This window comes from Balaenoptera physalus (genome assembly GCF_965194825.1).
Source record: "Balaenoptera physalus genome assembly, chromosome: 12".
NCBI classification, from domain to species: domain Eukaryota; kingdom Metazoa; phylum Chordata; class Mammalia; order Artiodactyla; family Balaenopteridae; genus Balaenoptera; species Balaenoptera physalus.
This window is the reverse complement of record NC_138897.1, coordinates 55,164,906-55,178,267: the sequence shown is the minus strand read 5'-3', so window position 1 is coordinate 55,178,267 and position 13,362 is coordinate 55,164,906. Positions and strand designations below refer to the sequence as shown.

Genomic DNA, 13,362 nt, shown 5'->3' with positions numbered 1-13,362 from the left:
AAGAAGAAATGAAGAGCAGAGAAAATTCAGACAATCTGCCCCAAAATAAGGTTTCACATAAAATTAAAGCAGCGGCGAGACACAGCCAGGCACGGACTGGTAGGTCACAGCCAGTCAGCAAAACACATTCCATCTTTACACCCTCTCCTCATACCACTTCTAGACAACACAGAATTCCTCTCTGAAGCCTAGAAGAAAATGCTTCTAGATCAATTTACTGATGGGTATGGTGATGTAGAAAATCATCCCCTTGTTCGGCTAATTCCTTTGTAAACTCAAGCCCAGATTTACCTTTTTAATTTAAGGATTATTAATCAATCTACTATGATTAAACCTTCATAATGATACGTGAGTTATTTGTCTCTACCTCCTCTCCCAAGAACGATTAGCCTACCTTTGCAAATTAGCATTTAGTGACGGCCCTTTTGCAAAGAACCACAAAGACAAAGACCTGACTTACCAAGAAGATGGCAGAGGCTCTAAAATTAATTAGCTCCACTTTATGTTTCCATTATCTTTTCATTGGAATTTCTGCAGGAATTTTTCCTTCAGAACTCTCACTACATTGGCAAAGCAAAGTAGAGCTTGGAATCAAGGGCTGCTTTGGCCAGTGGGAGGGGACTTGTCATGGTGGACTGAACCCAGTGAAGACGTCCACAAGTGACCCATCCAAGGCAGGCCTCTGAAAGCTGTGTCCAGCCACACGGGTACCTAGAAATCCACAGAAAAGACTTGTAGCCCATGGGATGAAGGGTTTCCCCACAAAAGGGAGAAGACCTTTGAGAGTGAGAGTAAGAAACATTTACTAGGTATTTCTTATCTGACAGAGACTATTCTAAGAGCTTACATGAATTAACTCTGAATTCTCACAACAACCCTATGAATTAGGTACTTATTATTACCCTCACTTACAGATACAGAAACTGTAGTTCCAAGTGATTTCATAATTTGCCCAAGGTCCACAGACTGAAATTTCAACCCAGGGAGTCTGACTTAACACCCATGGTCTTAACCACCATACTTTATTGACCCATTTACTAAATGTTTGCTAAGCACCTATTATATTTCCACAAATATGCTTGGGTGCTGGACCTAGAAGGGTGAAGGGGGGCAGACAAGGCTCTGAAGCCAGTGTAATGAGAAGACAGAACTAAAAGGATGATCAGGAAAAAGAAAAAAACCTTTCTATGTCAGACACAAACTCTATTAGTTACAAGGGAAAGCCTGACAAAACTGAAAATTAAAACATTTAAACTTCTGTATGGCAGAAGAAAAAAAATTACCACCCACAAAGTCAAAAGAAAAACTGGGGGAAATATTTGCAACGTTTAAGTCAGAAAAAGGACTAATTTTCTTATTAACATGAGCTGCTCTTTCAAACCAAAAGATAAAAGAGTCAAGGAAATAAAAAGGCAATTCACAGAAAAATAAATACAAATGGTTGTGTAAACATATGAAAAGACGCTCATAATTACAGAAATGCTAATTAAAATGTCAATGAAATACGATTTTGTTTATTTCACAAGCCACATCAGTAAAGATAAAGTATTTAAACACAGGCACTCTCTAATCCTGTTGCTAACAGCAGTGTGAACTGGCATTACCTCTGTGGAGGGCACACTTGCAATATCTATCAAAATGTTAAATGGGTGTTCCCTTTATCCAGCAATTTCATTTTTAGAAATTTACACCATATATATAATCACACATGTTAGCAAGGATGTGTGTATGTTCACTGAAGCAACATTTGTAAATAGTAAAATAAACAAGTAAAAAAATAGAAATAAATGATAGAACATCATACAATGGATACAGCTGTTAGAACAAAGGGAGGGCTTCCCTGGTGGCGCAGTGGTTGAGAATCTGCCTGCCAATGCAGGGGACACGGGTTCGAGCCCTGGTCTGGGAAGATCCCACATGCCGCGGAGCAACTAGGCCCGTGAGCCACAACTACTGAGCCTGCGCGTCTGGAGCCTGTGCTCCGCAACAAGAGAGGTCGCGATAGTGAGAGGCCCGCGCACCGCGATGAAGAGTGGCCCCCACTTGCCACAACTGCAGAAAGCCCTCGCACAGAAACGAAGATCCAACACAGCCAAAAATAAATAAATAAATAAATAAAATAATAGAATAAAGAGAAAGGTCTTAAGTGTTGATATGGAGGGATTTCTAGGAAATATACTTAGGGAAGACAACATAGAGAGCTCCCAATTTTGTTTGGGAATAAAAGATACCCAAGATACCCACATATATGCATTGCCATCTAAGAATGGTCCAGTTCGCTGCCGAAAACATTAGCACTAGAATCCTCCTCCTCTAAATAACGGTGGAACACCTATTTAAAGAACAGTTGGTAGGGACAACACATCACCAATATCCCCAGCTTTTTGAAAGTTCGCGTTCCGTCACTTTGATTTTATGAAAGATCTACATCAGTACCTGCTCTCTCTAACTGAAAGAAATCCGAAGACGATTTTCGATTTTAGAAAAGAAGGTGGAAAGCAAGAATAGCATTCGTGAGCTTGTTCTGCAGCAAGTCCAGCCGTTACAGCGGCAGTGCTCACCCCCCAGCAGCAAGAGTGGCACCACCAACTCCTTCCCCAGGAACTACACTGGGCATCGCAGCAACAAGCCACCAGAGCTTTGAACTGTGTCTGTGAGCATCTGTGCTTTATCTCGATTTATTTTGTGCATCTGTTAGCAAGATGTGTCCTAAGGTAATTGCTTCCTTGCTATACACCAGTTCCTATACAAAAGGTTTCATAGGAACGCTCTACTTTCAGACAGACTGCGGGTAGGGGGGACACTATTAGCCTGTCCAGGGTACGGGTGCGTCTCACTAAGACTTGGCTTAGAGAATTATGTGGATGGTGATAAGGGTTGTAGCTTCAAACATCCTGTCATAGACTGTCTTTTGGGACTTTGTGAATAATACCATCATGAATAGAGACAACAGAAAATGTTTAAAAAACGTGAGCTGAAAAGTGAAAAAAAAAAGAAGAGTGGTGGTAGGTAGATTACTGTTTTTTATCATCTTTCCGCAGTTTTTCTATGTAAGTTTTCAATTACGGAATATGCTCATGAATTGTTGATGCATTGTCATATTCTAGTATTTGCTCCTTGATGTGCAAAATGTGCTAAGAATTTGTAAAGATCATAAGCAGAAACATATTACATGATTCGTATATATTTTCCTAATTATCTATGAGGTTAAATGGAGAGGAGAGTTGTTAAATTCTCTTACGATGCCAAAATGAATGAGTTTATCCCATATTTAGACAGCATTATAAGAATTATAAGAAATTCAGATATTTGGAAGAATAAACAGATCTAAGTGATGAAAAACTCAAGAAATATAGTTAGGGTAGTTTACTTAAGAGTGGAAAAACCAGGCCCATGTACAAATGATGGCCAGAACTTGTACACAAGTTAGTCATGTGCAAATAATAGGTACCATTTGTATGAACTGAATGTATACCGTTGTTGCAAAACTAAGTACAGTTTGGAGTTAAACAACATTAAGAGGGACACAAAGAGTCATCTAAATATGTCTTCATAGACTGTTAGCTCTGTGAAACCCATGGGCAACTGGGTCTGACTTTTTCCTTACTGTATCCTTCGCACCTGACACATAATTGGTACTCAATAAGAATTCCTGTAGCATGCATAATAAGCATGCTCAATGGTTTCCATTCAAAAACATATTAAACCTCAGATTTGGTTTGAAAGTGCTTCCTCCAGGATCCTTCCCTGACCTCACTCATATCTCTGGGAAATGTTCTCATAACACTAGGGCTTTCCCTTCACCTAATAATAAATTACTAGCATCTGCTGAATTGTTCATTTAATGTATTTCCACTGCTTGGCTGTGACTCCACAAGAGCATAGACCCTATCTGTCTCCTTCATAGGATCCCCAACTCCTAGCACTCCAGGACTGGTAAATGATGGATGTGCAGTAAATATTTGTTGATTAAACACATGAGTGCATTAATGCATTTGTTTGTGCATTTGTATGCTTGTTTGTTCACCACCTAATTTTAGGCTATGGGGATTCAAAGAAAAGAAACACAGAACTCTGCTCTCAAAAAGCTTATCGACAACCCAGAAAACCAAGGTATTGTCATAGTTTCTATGACATATGAGATATGGAAGGGATAATAAAGAGAGGAGTCATTTTTAACTCGGGTGGGTCAGAAAAAGCCCCACAGAAGATGTGAGATGAATCTTAAGAAATGAAAACAATATTCAAGCCTTTATTATCGCACAAAACCAACCTGAGAATCTACAATCTAAGCCTGGAGGAGTGAAGCGAGGAAAATCATTAAAGGTTTGGGAAATGTTGCTTTATGAAAATGGTACCAGCATTTGGGCAAATGGATGGACACGAATTGAAGATGAGGAGCCAACGTAAATCAAACTAAATTAAAATGCTGTCCTTAAAGCAACACACTTTGACCTTGCACAGCTGCAGATTCACACCTATTCCCACTGCAAAAATCCACCCGAGACCCAGGCAAATATAGAGTTGGTGAGTCACTCACATGTACAGACAAATTCTAGTTCAAAGTAGCTGCTGCTATTAGGGCTGCTCCCAGTTGAGATATGACAAACCCCTAGTGGGGTGAATTGGTCACTGGCCCAAGGTTCTCATCTAGAAGCTGAAAGCTGCTCTATGAAAATTCCAGAGTTTGAACAGAGTCAGAATCCTTATAAAGGCCCTGAGAATGGTTCAGTGTGTAGTTCATGTTTCTTTCTGTGTTGGTTCCCTAAATAGGGGGTCTGGACAAGAAATCACAGTGAAAAGTAAGACCTTCTCACCTCTGCTGTTTGATTTTGTTCTCAGCTACAACCCAATTAAGGTTACAATTTTAAAAGCATCCCTCCCCCATTAATATGAATTACTGATCAACTTGCAAGAATTACAATTTTTCAATATGAGAATTCTACGATGTTAGAGAAGGGAACTCAGAAGTCATCAACACATTCCTTTGGTAAAAAAAATAATAATAATAAAGTGATTTTTGGTTCCACAGAAGTTTACTGAGCACTTAGTATGAGTCAGGCACCTGGCTGACCCTCTCCTGGCCTGAGGGACCCACAGGCAAAGACAGAGCTAGGAAGCCATTCCAGGGGTCTGCCAGACCACCACACTCATACTGGATTTTAAATATGCAAATCAGCAAGTATAAAAAAACAGTTACAATTAATGGGAGCTATAAAATGCTGTTATTATCTTGTAATGGTTTTATTTTGAAGATTAAAAATTTGGTATAGTGATGTAATACTTATGAAAATGACATATATGATTTTGGAGGAAGCAAAAGGGATTTCATGTGATCGTCTTTTTCTCCGGTCAGTTACACCCCACCATCACCGCTGATTCTGCACTCACGTCTTTGAACATGAAGACCATCAAGACAACCAATATCATTATCCCTAAAGTGTCTTATGCTTAAGATCCATGATTCTGTAAAAGTTTATTTCAAGGTATTCACCTATTTCCCTGGGGAAAAATAATTAAACCTGTGCTATGGACATTTCATTACTAACTTGTTTCATTCTTTAGTGTTCTATTCCTGAATATTTAATGGAATGAATTCCTCATGACTTGTTTCACCTCGATTTTATATAGCAATTAGGGACTCTTAATTGAGGTTTAGTTTTGCTGTTTCTTAATATTAATATCATACACATTCTCCAAGAGCCTCCAATTATTTCAAGGATGCCACAAATTCTTTGAAATTTTAAAAAATTTACTTTAGTATCACACAATTAGCTTTTACAAACATTATCTAGATTTTAGGAGGGCTAAAAGATATTGCAAAGTCAATGACCTAAATCCAAAAAGAGTTGGAAATAGATATTCTATTGTATTTAGTGGTTTCAGTTCAAGTGAGCGTATCTACCTTTTAATCATAAGAGAAAACAAAGCTCACCATTCTCAAAAAGTATAACTCACCAAACTTTCGGTGCCAAAAATGTTTTTGAAACTCATTTTATCTTACTCTTTTAACTGACTCAACTTGCTGAAAAGTGAATATACCATATACACATATCTCCCACCACTTGCATTGCTTTCTTCCCCCAAATTAAAAAGCAATGGAAAGTATTTAACATCTCATCCAATTTTCAAAACTCTAAGCTTCATAAGAGCAAAGCTTATGTCTGGTTCACAACTGAATATTTGGAACTAGCACAGTGCGTGGGACAAAATAAGCACTAGAAAAAAAAAAAAAAAAACAACTTGTTGAATGATGAAATGAGCTCCCTCAGTCTACGGAGAGGAAATCCGAATCCTGGAGAACAGAGGGTAAGGTGACTTGTCAAAAAGTGCAGACAGCAAATCAGAACTCGCCCCCTGCGCCCTTTCCACTCCACAGCCATCTCCTTACTGGCACTAATATCCAAGTCACAATACTTATGACCATAACTAATTTTTTGTTTTTATTCTCAACTCTTTCCAGGAATTAATATGCATTCCCTTGAGTCCACAGTTCTTTTTCACCCCTTGCCTCACGTCCGCAAAAAGTACATCTAACTTCGTATATTACACACTGACAGCCCCAAACCACCCTCCACAGAGCAATTTCAGACTCCGTACAACAGCTAATGAACAAAACATTCACTGGAACTCATGACGGCATCACCTTCCCAACCAAAAGTTCTCTTTTGGCTTCATTGGTACTTGGTAGAGTGGTGTTTGTGAATACTTAACTGCCTTAAATGTATAAAAATAAGAAAAGACAAAAGTGTGATACTAGTGATAGAAAGCATATGTCTAATACACTTCTAACAACTGAGACACGCCAAATCGTTAGGAATGCTGAAAGCAATTACTATTTAGTCATAGTCATGCACTTACTAGACCTAATCTGGTTCTATTGTAAAGGAAAAGAATAACATTAAGGAACACATTTGAAATGCTAGAAATTGTTTCTAAGAGTCAACGTATTGTTTAAAAAGTTGTAATATTTTTTAGAGTCCTGGTCACAGCACCCCTTCAGTACAGGAATTTATCGTTCACCTTACTGACCCTTCAGCTTTTCATAGGTTTTCACAAATGTATTCCGTATGAATATATGCGACTGTCTATACTTGAGAATGAGAACCACGTATCTCCTTCGTTCCCGTCAGGTAAATAACTTTCCATCTTGATATATCTCTCATAGTGCACCGATGGGATAAGAAATTTGGGGAAAAGCCAATCTTGAGAAAGAAAGGAGAAATAATTTCAGTGAAATAATGAACCTCAATGGTACAATGATTTTAATTTCTAAAAAAAATTCTATTCTTTACAATGATACCAATTTTTATTAGGCAAAATCCAATTCAATCCATTTTTTTCCTTAAAAAGTGATTAACACTTATGAATTCGCTAACCAAAGTATATTTTAAATAGAACGTCAGAGTATGTTTGTACGTGTGTACATATTGCTTATGTGTATATCTCATACAGAGTTGTGATAACTGAAACCTTTTGATTTCACACATATAAAAATTTTTATTGAAACCAAAACACCAAAACATAATTCCTACAGAATTATGAAAATGAATATTCTGAATGTCAGTCACTTGACCACATTCAGTGGGAGACAGCTATGCTCATGCATGAATAGTATATGCTTTCCAAACCAAATCATCTTCATTTGAAAACAAGACTTTAAATGCTCAACACATGTTCAACACATACACATGCAACTGACAAATTTACATATACATTTTTCTTTTCAGAATTTTTCAAACCATTTACTATCCCATGAAATTAAAATTGGTGTCCAATTTAAAATAATAATTTTTAAACGTAAGCATTTATCCTTTTTCGGGAGGGGTTTCTAAAAAAGGGGAATTTCTAGACAGTAATATTTGAATCTGGATTTTTTTTTTAATGACCAAATTAGAAACCTCTGCAATCAGACATCTAGAATAGAAATGCCAACGGTAGTGTGTGCTGCCATAATAATGATACCCCTAAGATCAGTCCAGTGCCTGTAGCTGTGGCAGGGTCCCCAGGCAGCTGGGTAACTGCTGCTTGATCATTATGCCTGCTAAAACTGAAGCTACTGAAGTTTTAAAGAATTCATGTCTTACTGAATTTCTTTCATCTCTAATAATTACTAAACTGGCATAATTACTTATACTAGAGGTGAAATGTGATGCATGCTAAAAGCCCAAGCTGCCTAAAATTAAAGTTTAAAAAAAAAAAGCCACAATTCTACTTAGTTTTCAAAGATTTATCTTGTGTTAGGCTTTTATGCCAAGAGTTGCATAATTATTTAAACCATTTAAAAGCATTCCTTACACTATTTGATTAATACTATAACAGGGCTATTTAAATTTACTAATGTTAACTTTAAGTTTTAATTGCTTTGTAATAATATTGTTGCAGAACGTATTTTAAATCAGACAAGCACACTTTCATTACAGCAAACAAGGTATATGCAATCCTAGCTAGTGTACCATGTAATCCCCAAACAAAAAAAACGGGAACATATTTCAGATTTAATTGAAATGGGATTAGAAACTTGCATGCATCCCCCCCACAGAACTAACTTTAACCTTTGACAGCACAATGGGAGTCAGTGGAGAAAAAAATTAAATACATCTGGGAAAATACTTAGCCAGAATATCAGCCTTTGTATCAAAATTTCATTCAAGAGCATTCTTTAACATATTACTTAATGACAACATTTACATTTTAAACAATCCATACGGCTTCTAAAATATGTTGCAAGTCTTAAAATTATTTTCTCTAAGAAATAACTAAAAACTCAACATGGTATTCATTAAATCCAGCCATGAAGAATGTATTCTATGGCAACAGAATTAGTGACATTAAACCAGCAATGTGAATTCTGTCAGATGAATTAATAAAGCACAGTAAGAGGAAAAACACACCTTTCATAAAATTCTTAATTGATCTTGGTAGAACTGCTCTTTTCTACTATCAAAACCTCTTTCTCCTCATTGCATGGTTTTACATCAAAATGAAAACTCAAGCAAGTATATTTGATATTATGTTTCGATTTATGTCAACAAGTATTTCACTAGAACTTACCAGACTAGCCAATTCTCAAAAACTGACTTCCTTTAAAAATAAAAGGAAGGGAGCAAAAATGTTCCTGTAAGTTGAAAAAAAATATCCTACAGATATGCTACAAGACTTGCAATGACCCAAACAAGCAAGCAGAAAGAACTAAGTGTAATTACTGAAAGCAAAAAGTTGAAAAATTCTGTCATCACTATTAGACATCACTGCTGTCAATAACTACAATGAATTTTAAGGGATATGGGAATACTCTGGCAAAACAAAAAAGAAAAATTATTAACAGCTTGCTTTATAAAAAGCTGCTAATCTCAAATCCCTTTGTAATTTCATTTTTACATGTATGCTTTTATGTTCAATATCCTATTTTTCACCCTTTTTTGACTGGATGAATAAAAGCCAACAATCCACTCATGCATCAAACAGATGTTTTTGTTTTTAAGGCCAAGTGGAATCTTATGAATTTTTGTTCCCTCCCTTTAGGAAGATGCTGCCAGAACTGCTGAAATTGTGAAACCAGCATTTTGGAAAAGACTCACTGGACCATCAGTCCTGGAAGTTTGACTAGCACTCATGGGATTCGTGCCAACTGTAATTGCTGTTTTTGTTTATGTAGGATTGTCTACTGATTGGACTATAATCAATTTAATGACTTCAACATCTAGTCAGTATAATTTAGAGGTGGTAGAGGGAAGAAACAGTCCCTGCTTGATAGATGCAAAAAAGTCCAACTGCAACTGTTTGAAGGTGGTACAAACACTGAGCTTCTGCAGTGTTTCCAATCATCAGGCTTTTTAGCATCTAAATCCAAAAGTAAATGCATATATTGCTGTGTGCTGCAGAATTAGTAGAGTATTTTGCCCTCACAATTATGAAAAAGAATATATGTAGATATTTTCTCAATATTTTTTTAAAAACTTACCTTAGGTTAAATCTAGTTATTAAAAAAGTGAGTCATGCTTCATTTATCTAAAAATAATTTTGAGCAAAAATCTATATTGCAGGTTTTAATTAAAAGCAAACTATTACTGTCTTAATGCAATAGTTTCCTTACTATGGCATCATTTCCAAAACCAAAACTGAACCTCTAGTGATAAGGAGTTGTTTTTTTTGTTTTTGTTTTTGTTTTTTTAAGAAATAAAACACATAGAGTACAAGAGAACCACTTTTTTTTTCTTTTTTTAGTTATACTTCACCTGTCTACCTATAAGAAAATATATTTTTGACTTTGGAAAAAAATGTGTTTAAATAAGGATTGGAGAGTTTAATGTTTCTATTAAATTTAGGAGCTAGTACAAGCTCCCTGCAGCGGCTTTTTTAACACCTACAATTTCAAGAGCTTTTCCACCAGAGAATACAGCCTAGTAGATAGGTTTTCTGACTTTTGAAAGGTTATGGACTTAAAACCCATTGCCTTTTCTTTCAAATTCTATAGTTTACATTTCTTCTTTAAATTGAGAGCTGAATTTTTGCCACCTCATTATATTTTTGCCACCTCTAAATAAATTACTTCTCCTTAAAAAAAAAAAAAACACTTTATAAGTACAAAAGAAGGTAAATGGGAAAAAAAAGGTCAATTCTAAGTGTGATAACTTCAAAATGTGCCAAGTTACAAAGGGCTAGCTACTGTGACAGCCAAGTTAAACAAGGTATTTTGGGGCTGTCTTTCTCCCTGGTTCCCACCATTTCTCTATAGAGACCCCTGGTATGGGTTTATGAACACGTGAGGGTCCAGATATCCTAACTGTGTCTTGTGTTTAACTTGGCCATTTACATGTCTAAGTGCTCCCCTCTCTCCTCACCAGCTTTATAACTTGGCTCTTACTGAATATATCACACCTTTATGAAGTGGACCACTTTTTCCTTCTTACAAGTGCTTTTTGGAGTAAATTTCCCCCAAAATTGTTTTTATCAGGTAAAATGGCAGAGAAACTTCCATCAGAGAAGCACCACAAGAAATAGAATAAAGAGCCAGCAAAAAAAAACAGAAGTAGGTCACAACTGACCAATTTGATGCCACTGATTTGCTACCTCAGAAAACAAGCAGATAGCAGGACTATTTTCAGGCAGGTAATCTATTCAAATCTCGTGGTTACTCTCAGGAATTGAGATAAACAGATAAATAATGCAAATGGGGTAGAGGGTAACATTTAATTGTCTGACCATCCATGCCTCTAAATACTGGCTTTACCTCTGTTTCATTAGACAGAAAGGGTTATTCTGAAGATTCGCAGCATAAGGACAAAATAAGTTTCTTGACTTTGTGTGTGGACTGAGAGAATTTTGATGCTTGGGCTCTGAGAGCAGAAGGGGTAAAACAGTTCCATGTTTCAAAATATAGTTCGCAGCTTTCACAAATAGAAAAGTGAATCTCTTTGGTGTTTAACAGTTTTAATGCACTTTGGAGGACGTAAGGAGACCAAGCAGGGCACGCTCCACTGCAGCCAGAAACCTGGCAGCCACTCCCAGGAGGCAGGTTATTAGGACAATTACACAAAAGTTTGCTAAGAACAAAAAATAGTGCACAATTTAAAGTAGATATTCATTCAAAATGCTAAATTTATGAGTACCCAAAATAAATTCAACTATTAATAGAATTTTGGGTAGTCCTTATTTTTAAGGATTTGGTTGAAAACAAAAACTCCAAACTTAACCGTCATTTTGTTTTGTTTGTACCTGCCTTATGTAAACTACTCCCCTGAGACACGAGTTTCAAATTATGATATCAGAAGTGACAGCCATATCAGAAACATCTTTTGAACCTTGTTTGTTAAAGAAATAGTATGGATGTAGGAGACAAGTTGGAGACTGAATGCGGAACTTCATGTTTTATTTAGAATGGCACATTGCATTTTCATGGTTTCCAATGCCTCCTTCAAACTGGTGAAAAGTAATCTGCAAGGTTTTGAAATACTGTCACTCCTCTAACAAAATCACCGTTTTAATCTCTTAGTTGCAAACCTACTAATCAGTTCTTCGTAAAAGAAACAAATCAAAGCTGGCTTGCTATGCCTGCTGATAGCAAAGTGTTGCTCATTGCTTATTATTATTATTATTACTATGCCAGAATATTTGTCGTAATAATACCTCCCTGGCTTTTCTAGGATCCAAGTGTGACCTTCCAAACAATATAATGGACAGAACACTCCTCGAACACATTTTGGAAAATGGAGACCCTTCCTGGAAGACACAGGGGAAGGAAAATAGTGAAGAAAAGGCTAGAGATTTAACAGGAGCCACCTAGAATGCCATTCTACTGCTCCAAAACCGCTACTAATATCACAATTACTCATCTGACATAGCTCATCTAAATACGTTTTTCCAGGTAAATGCATACCCTGAAGAAAAACAAATCCACTCTTCAGCGAGGACTGTACTATTTTTATTCCTGTCTTCAGCTTCTCACCCCAAAGCTCAGCCAGCCCACCTGAGGCCATTCGCTCTTCTGGGAGCCTTCCAAGCATCTGACAGAGGAGACCACCACTGTGTTCCGTGCCCACACAGAAAATGGAAGCTAAATCTTTGTTTTTAACGTAAATATTTTATTTAGAACTTGGCACTTGAAACACAGATGCTGTGTCTTCATGGAGAAGATACCGGAATATTTTTGCGATATGACAATATAACAAAAGAATAAAATGCCCTCTACTCATTTTCACTTGCCATTTTTTTGCTTATTAACTTAAGGACTGCACAGGTCTCCGTCCCATATCCTGCAATCCGACTTGTCAAAGACTGCCCTGCGAATACCGCCAACTGACAGCTTCACTGACCGCCCATAAAATCCTACGTGCATGAGAATAAATCTTCTTTAGGAAGCCCGGGGTAGCACATGCACCACAGTCAACAGAACTTTCACCGTGAATTCATTCCAAAGGCAGGCGAGCTGAATGCCCAGAAACTGCAGATGAGCAAAACTACCGACTGCGCAAACTTCAATAAACTTTTTAAAAATAAAAAGCCCCCAGCAGCCCTTAAAACCGGGCTGACACCAAGCGCTCCCCTATCAACTCGGAAAGTTCTTTCCAAGTGACGAGGAAGAGGTTCGTCCTGGTACTCCGCTCAGCGTGACTTTTAAGGAAGCTGAGAGTCTCACGGCAAGTTCCCCCAGCGCGAGCGTCGTCCGCCGTTACCCTGACACCCGCGCACGCCCGTGGCGTTTATTTTTTCACTCTGCACGCTTGCATCTTTCAGGCCCTCGGTCTAGGTTTTCCCAGAAAATGTGTGGCCCACGTGAATAGAAATGACCACAAAAACTGTGTCAAGACACACGTCAATGATTCATCTCGTTTTCAAACTAAAACTTCTGTGCTTCAAGAA

General features: G+C 37.3%; 1 protein-coding gene across 7 annotated transcripts in view; it reads right to left on the bottom strand.

The window, feature by feature from the left end:
* The window catches only part of ZNF521 (zinc finger protein 521), a 279,324-nt gene that overhangs the window by 263,190 nt on the left and 2,772 nt on the right, over positions 1-13,362 (bottom strand). The gene's annotated exons all lie outside the window — the stretch shown is intronic.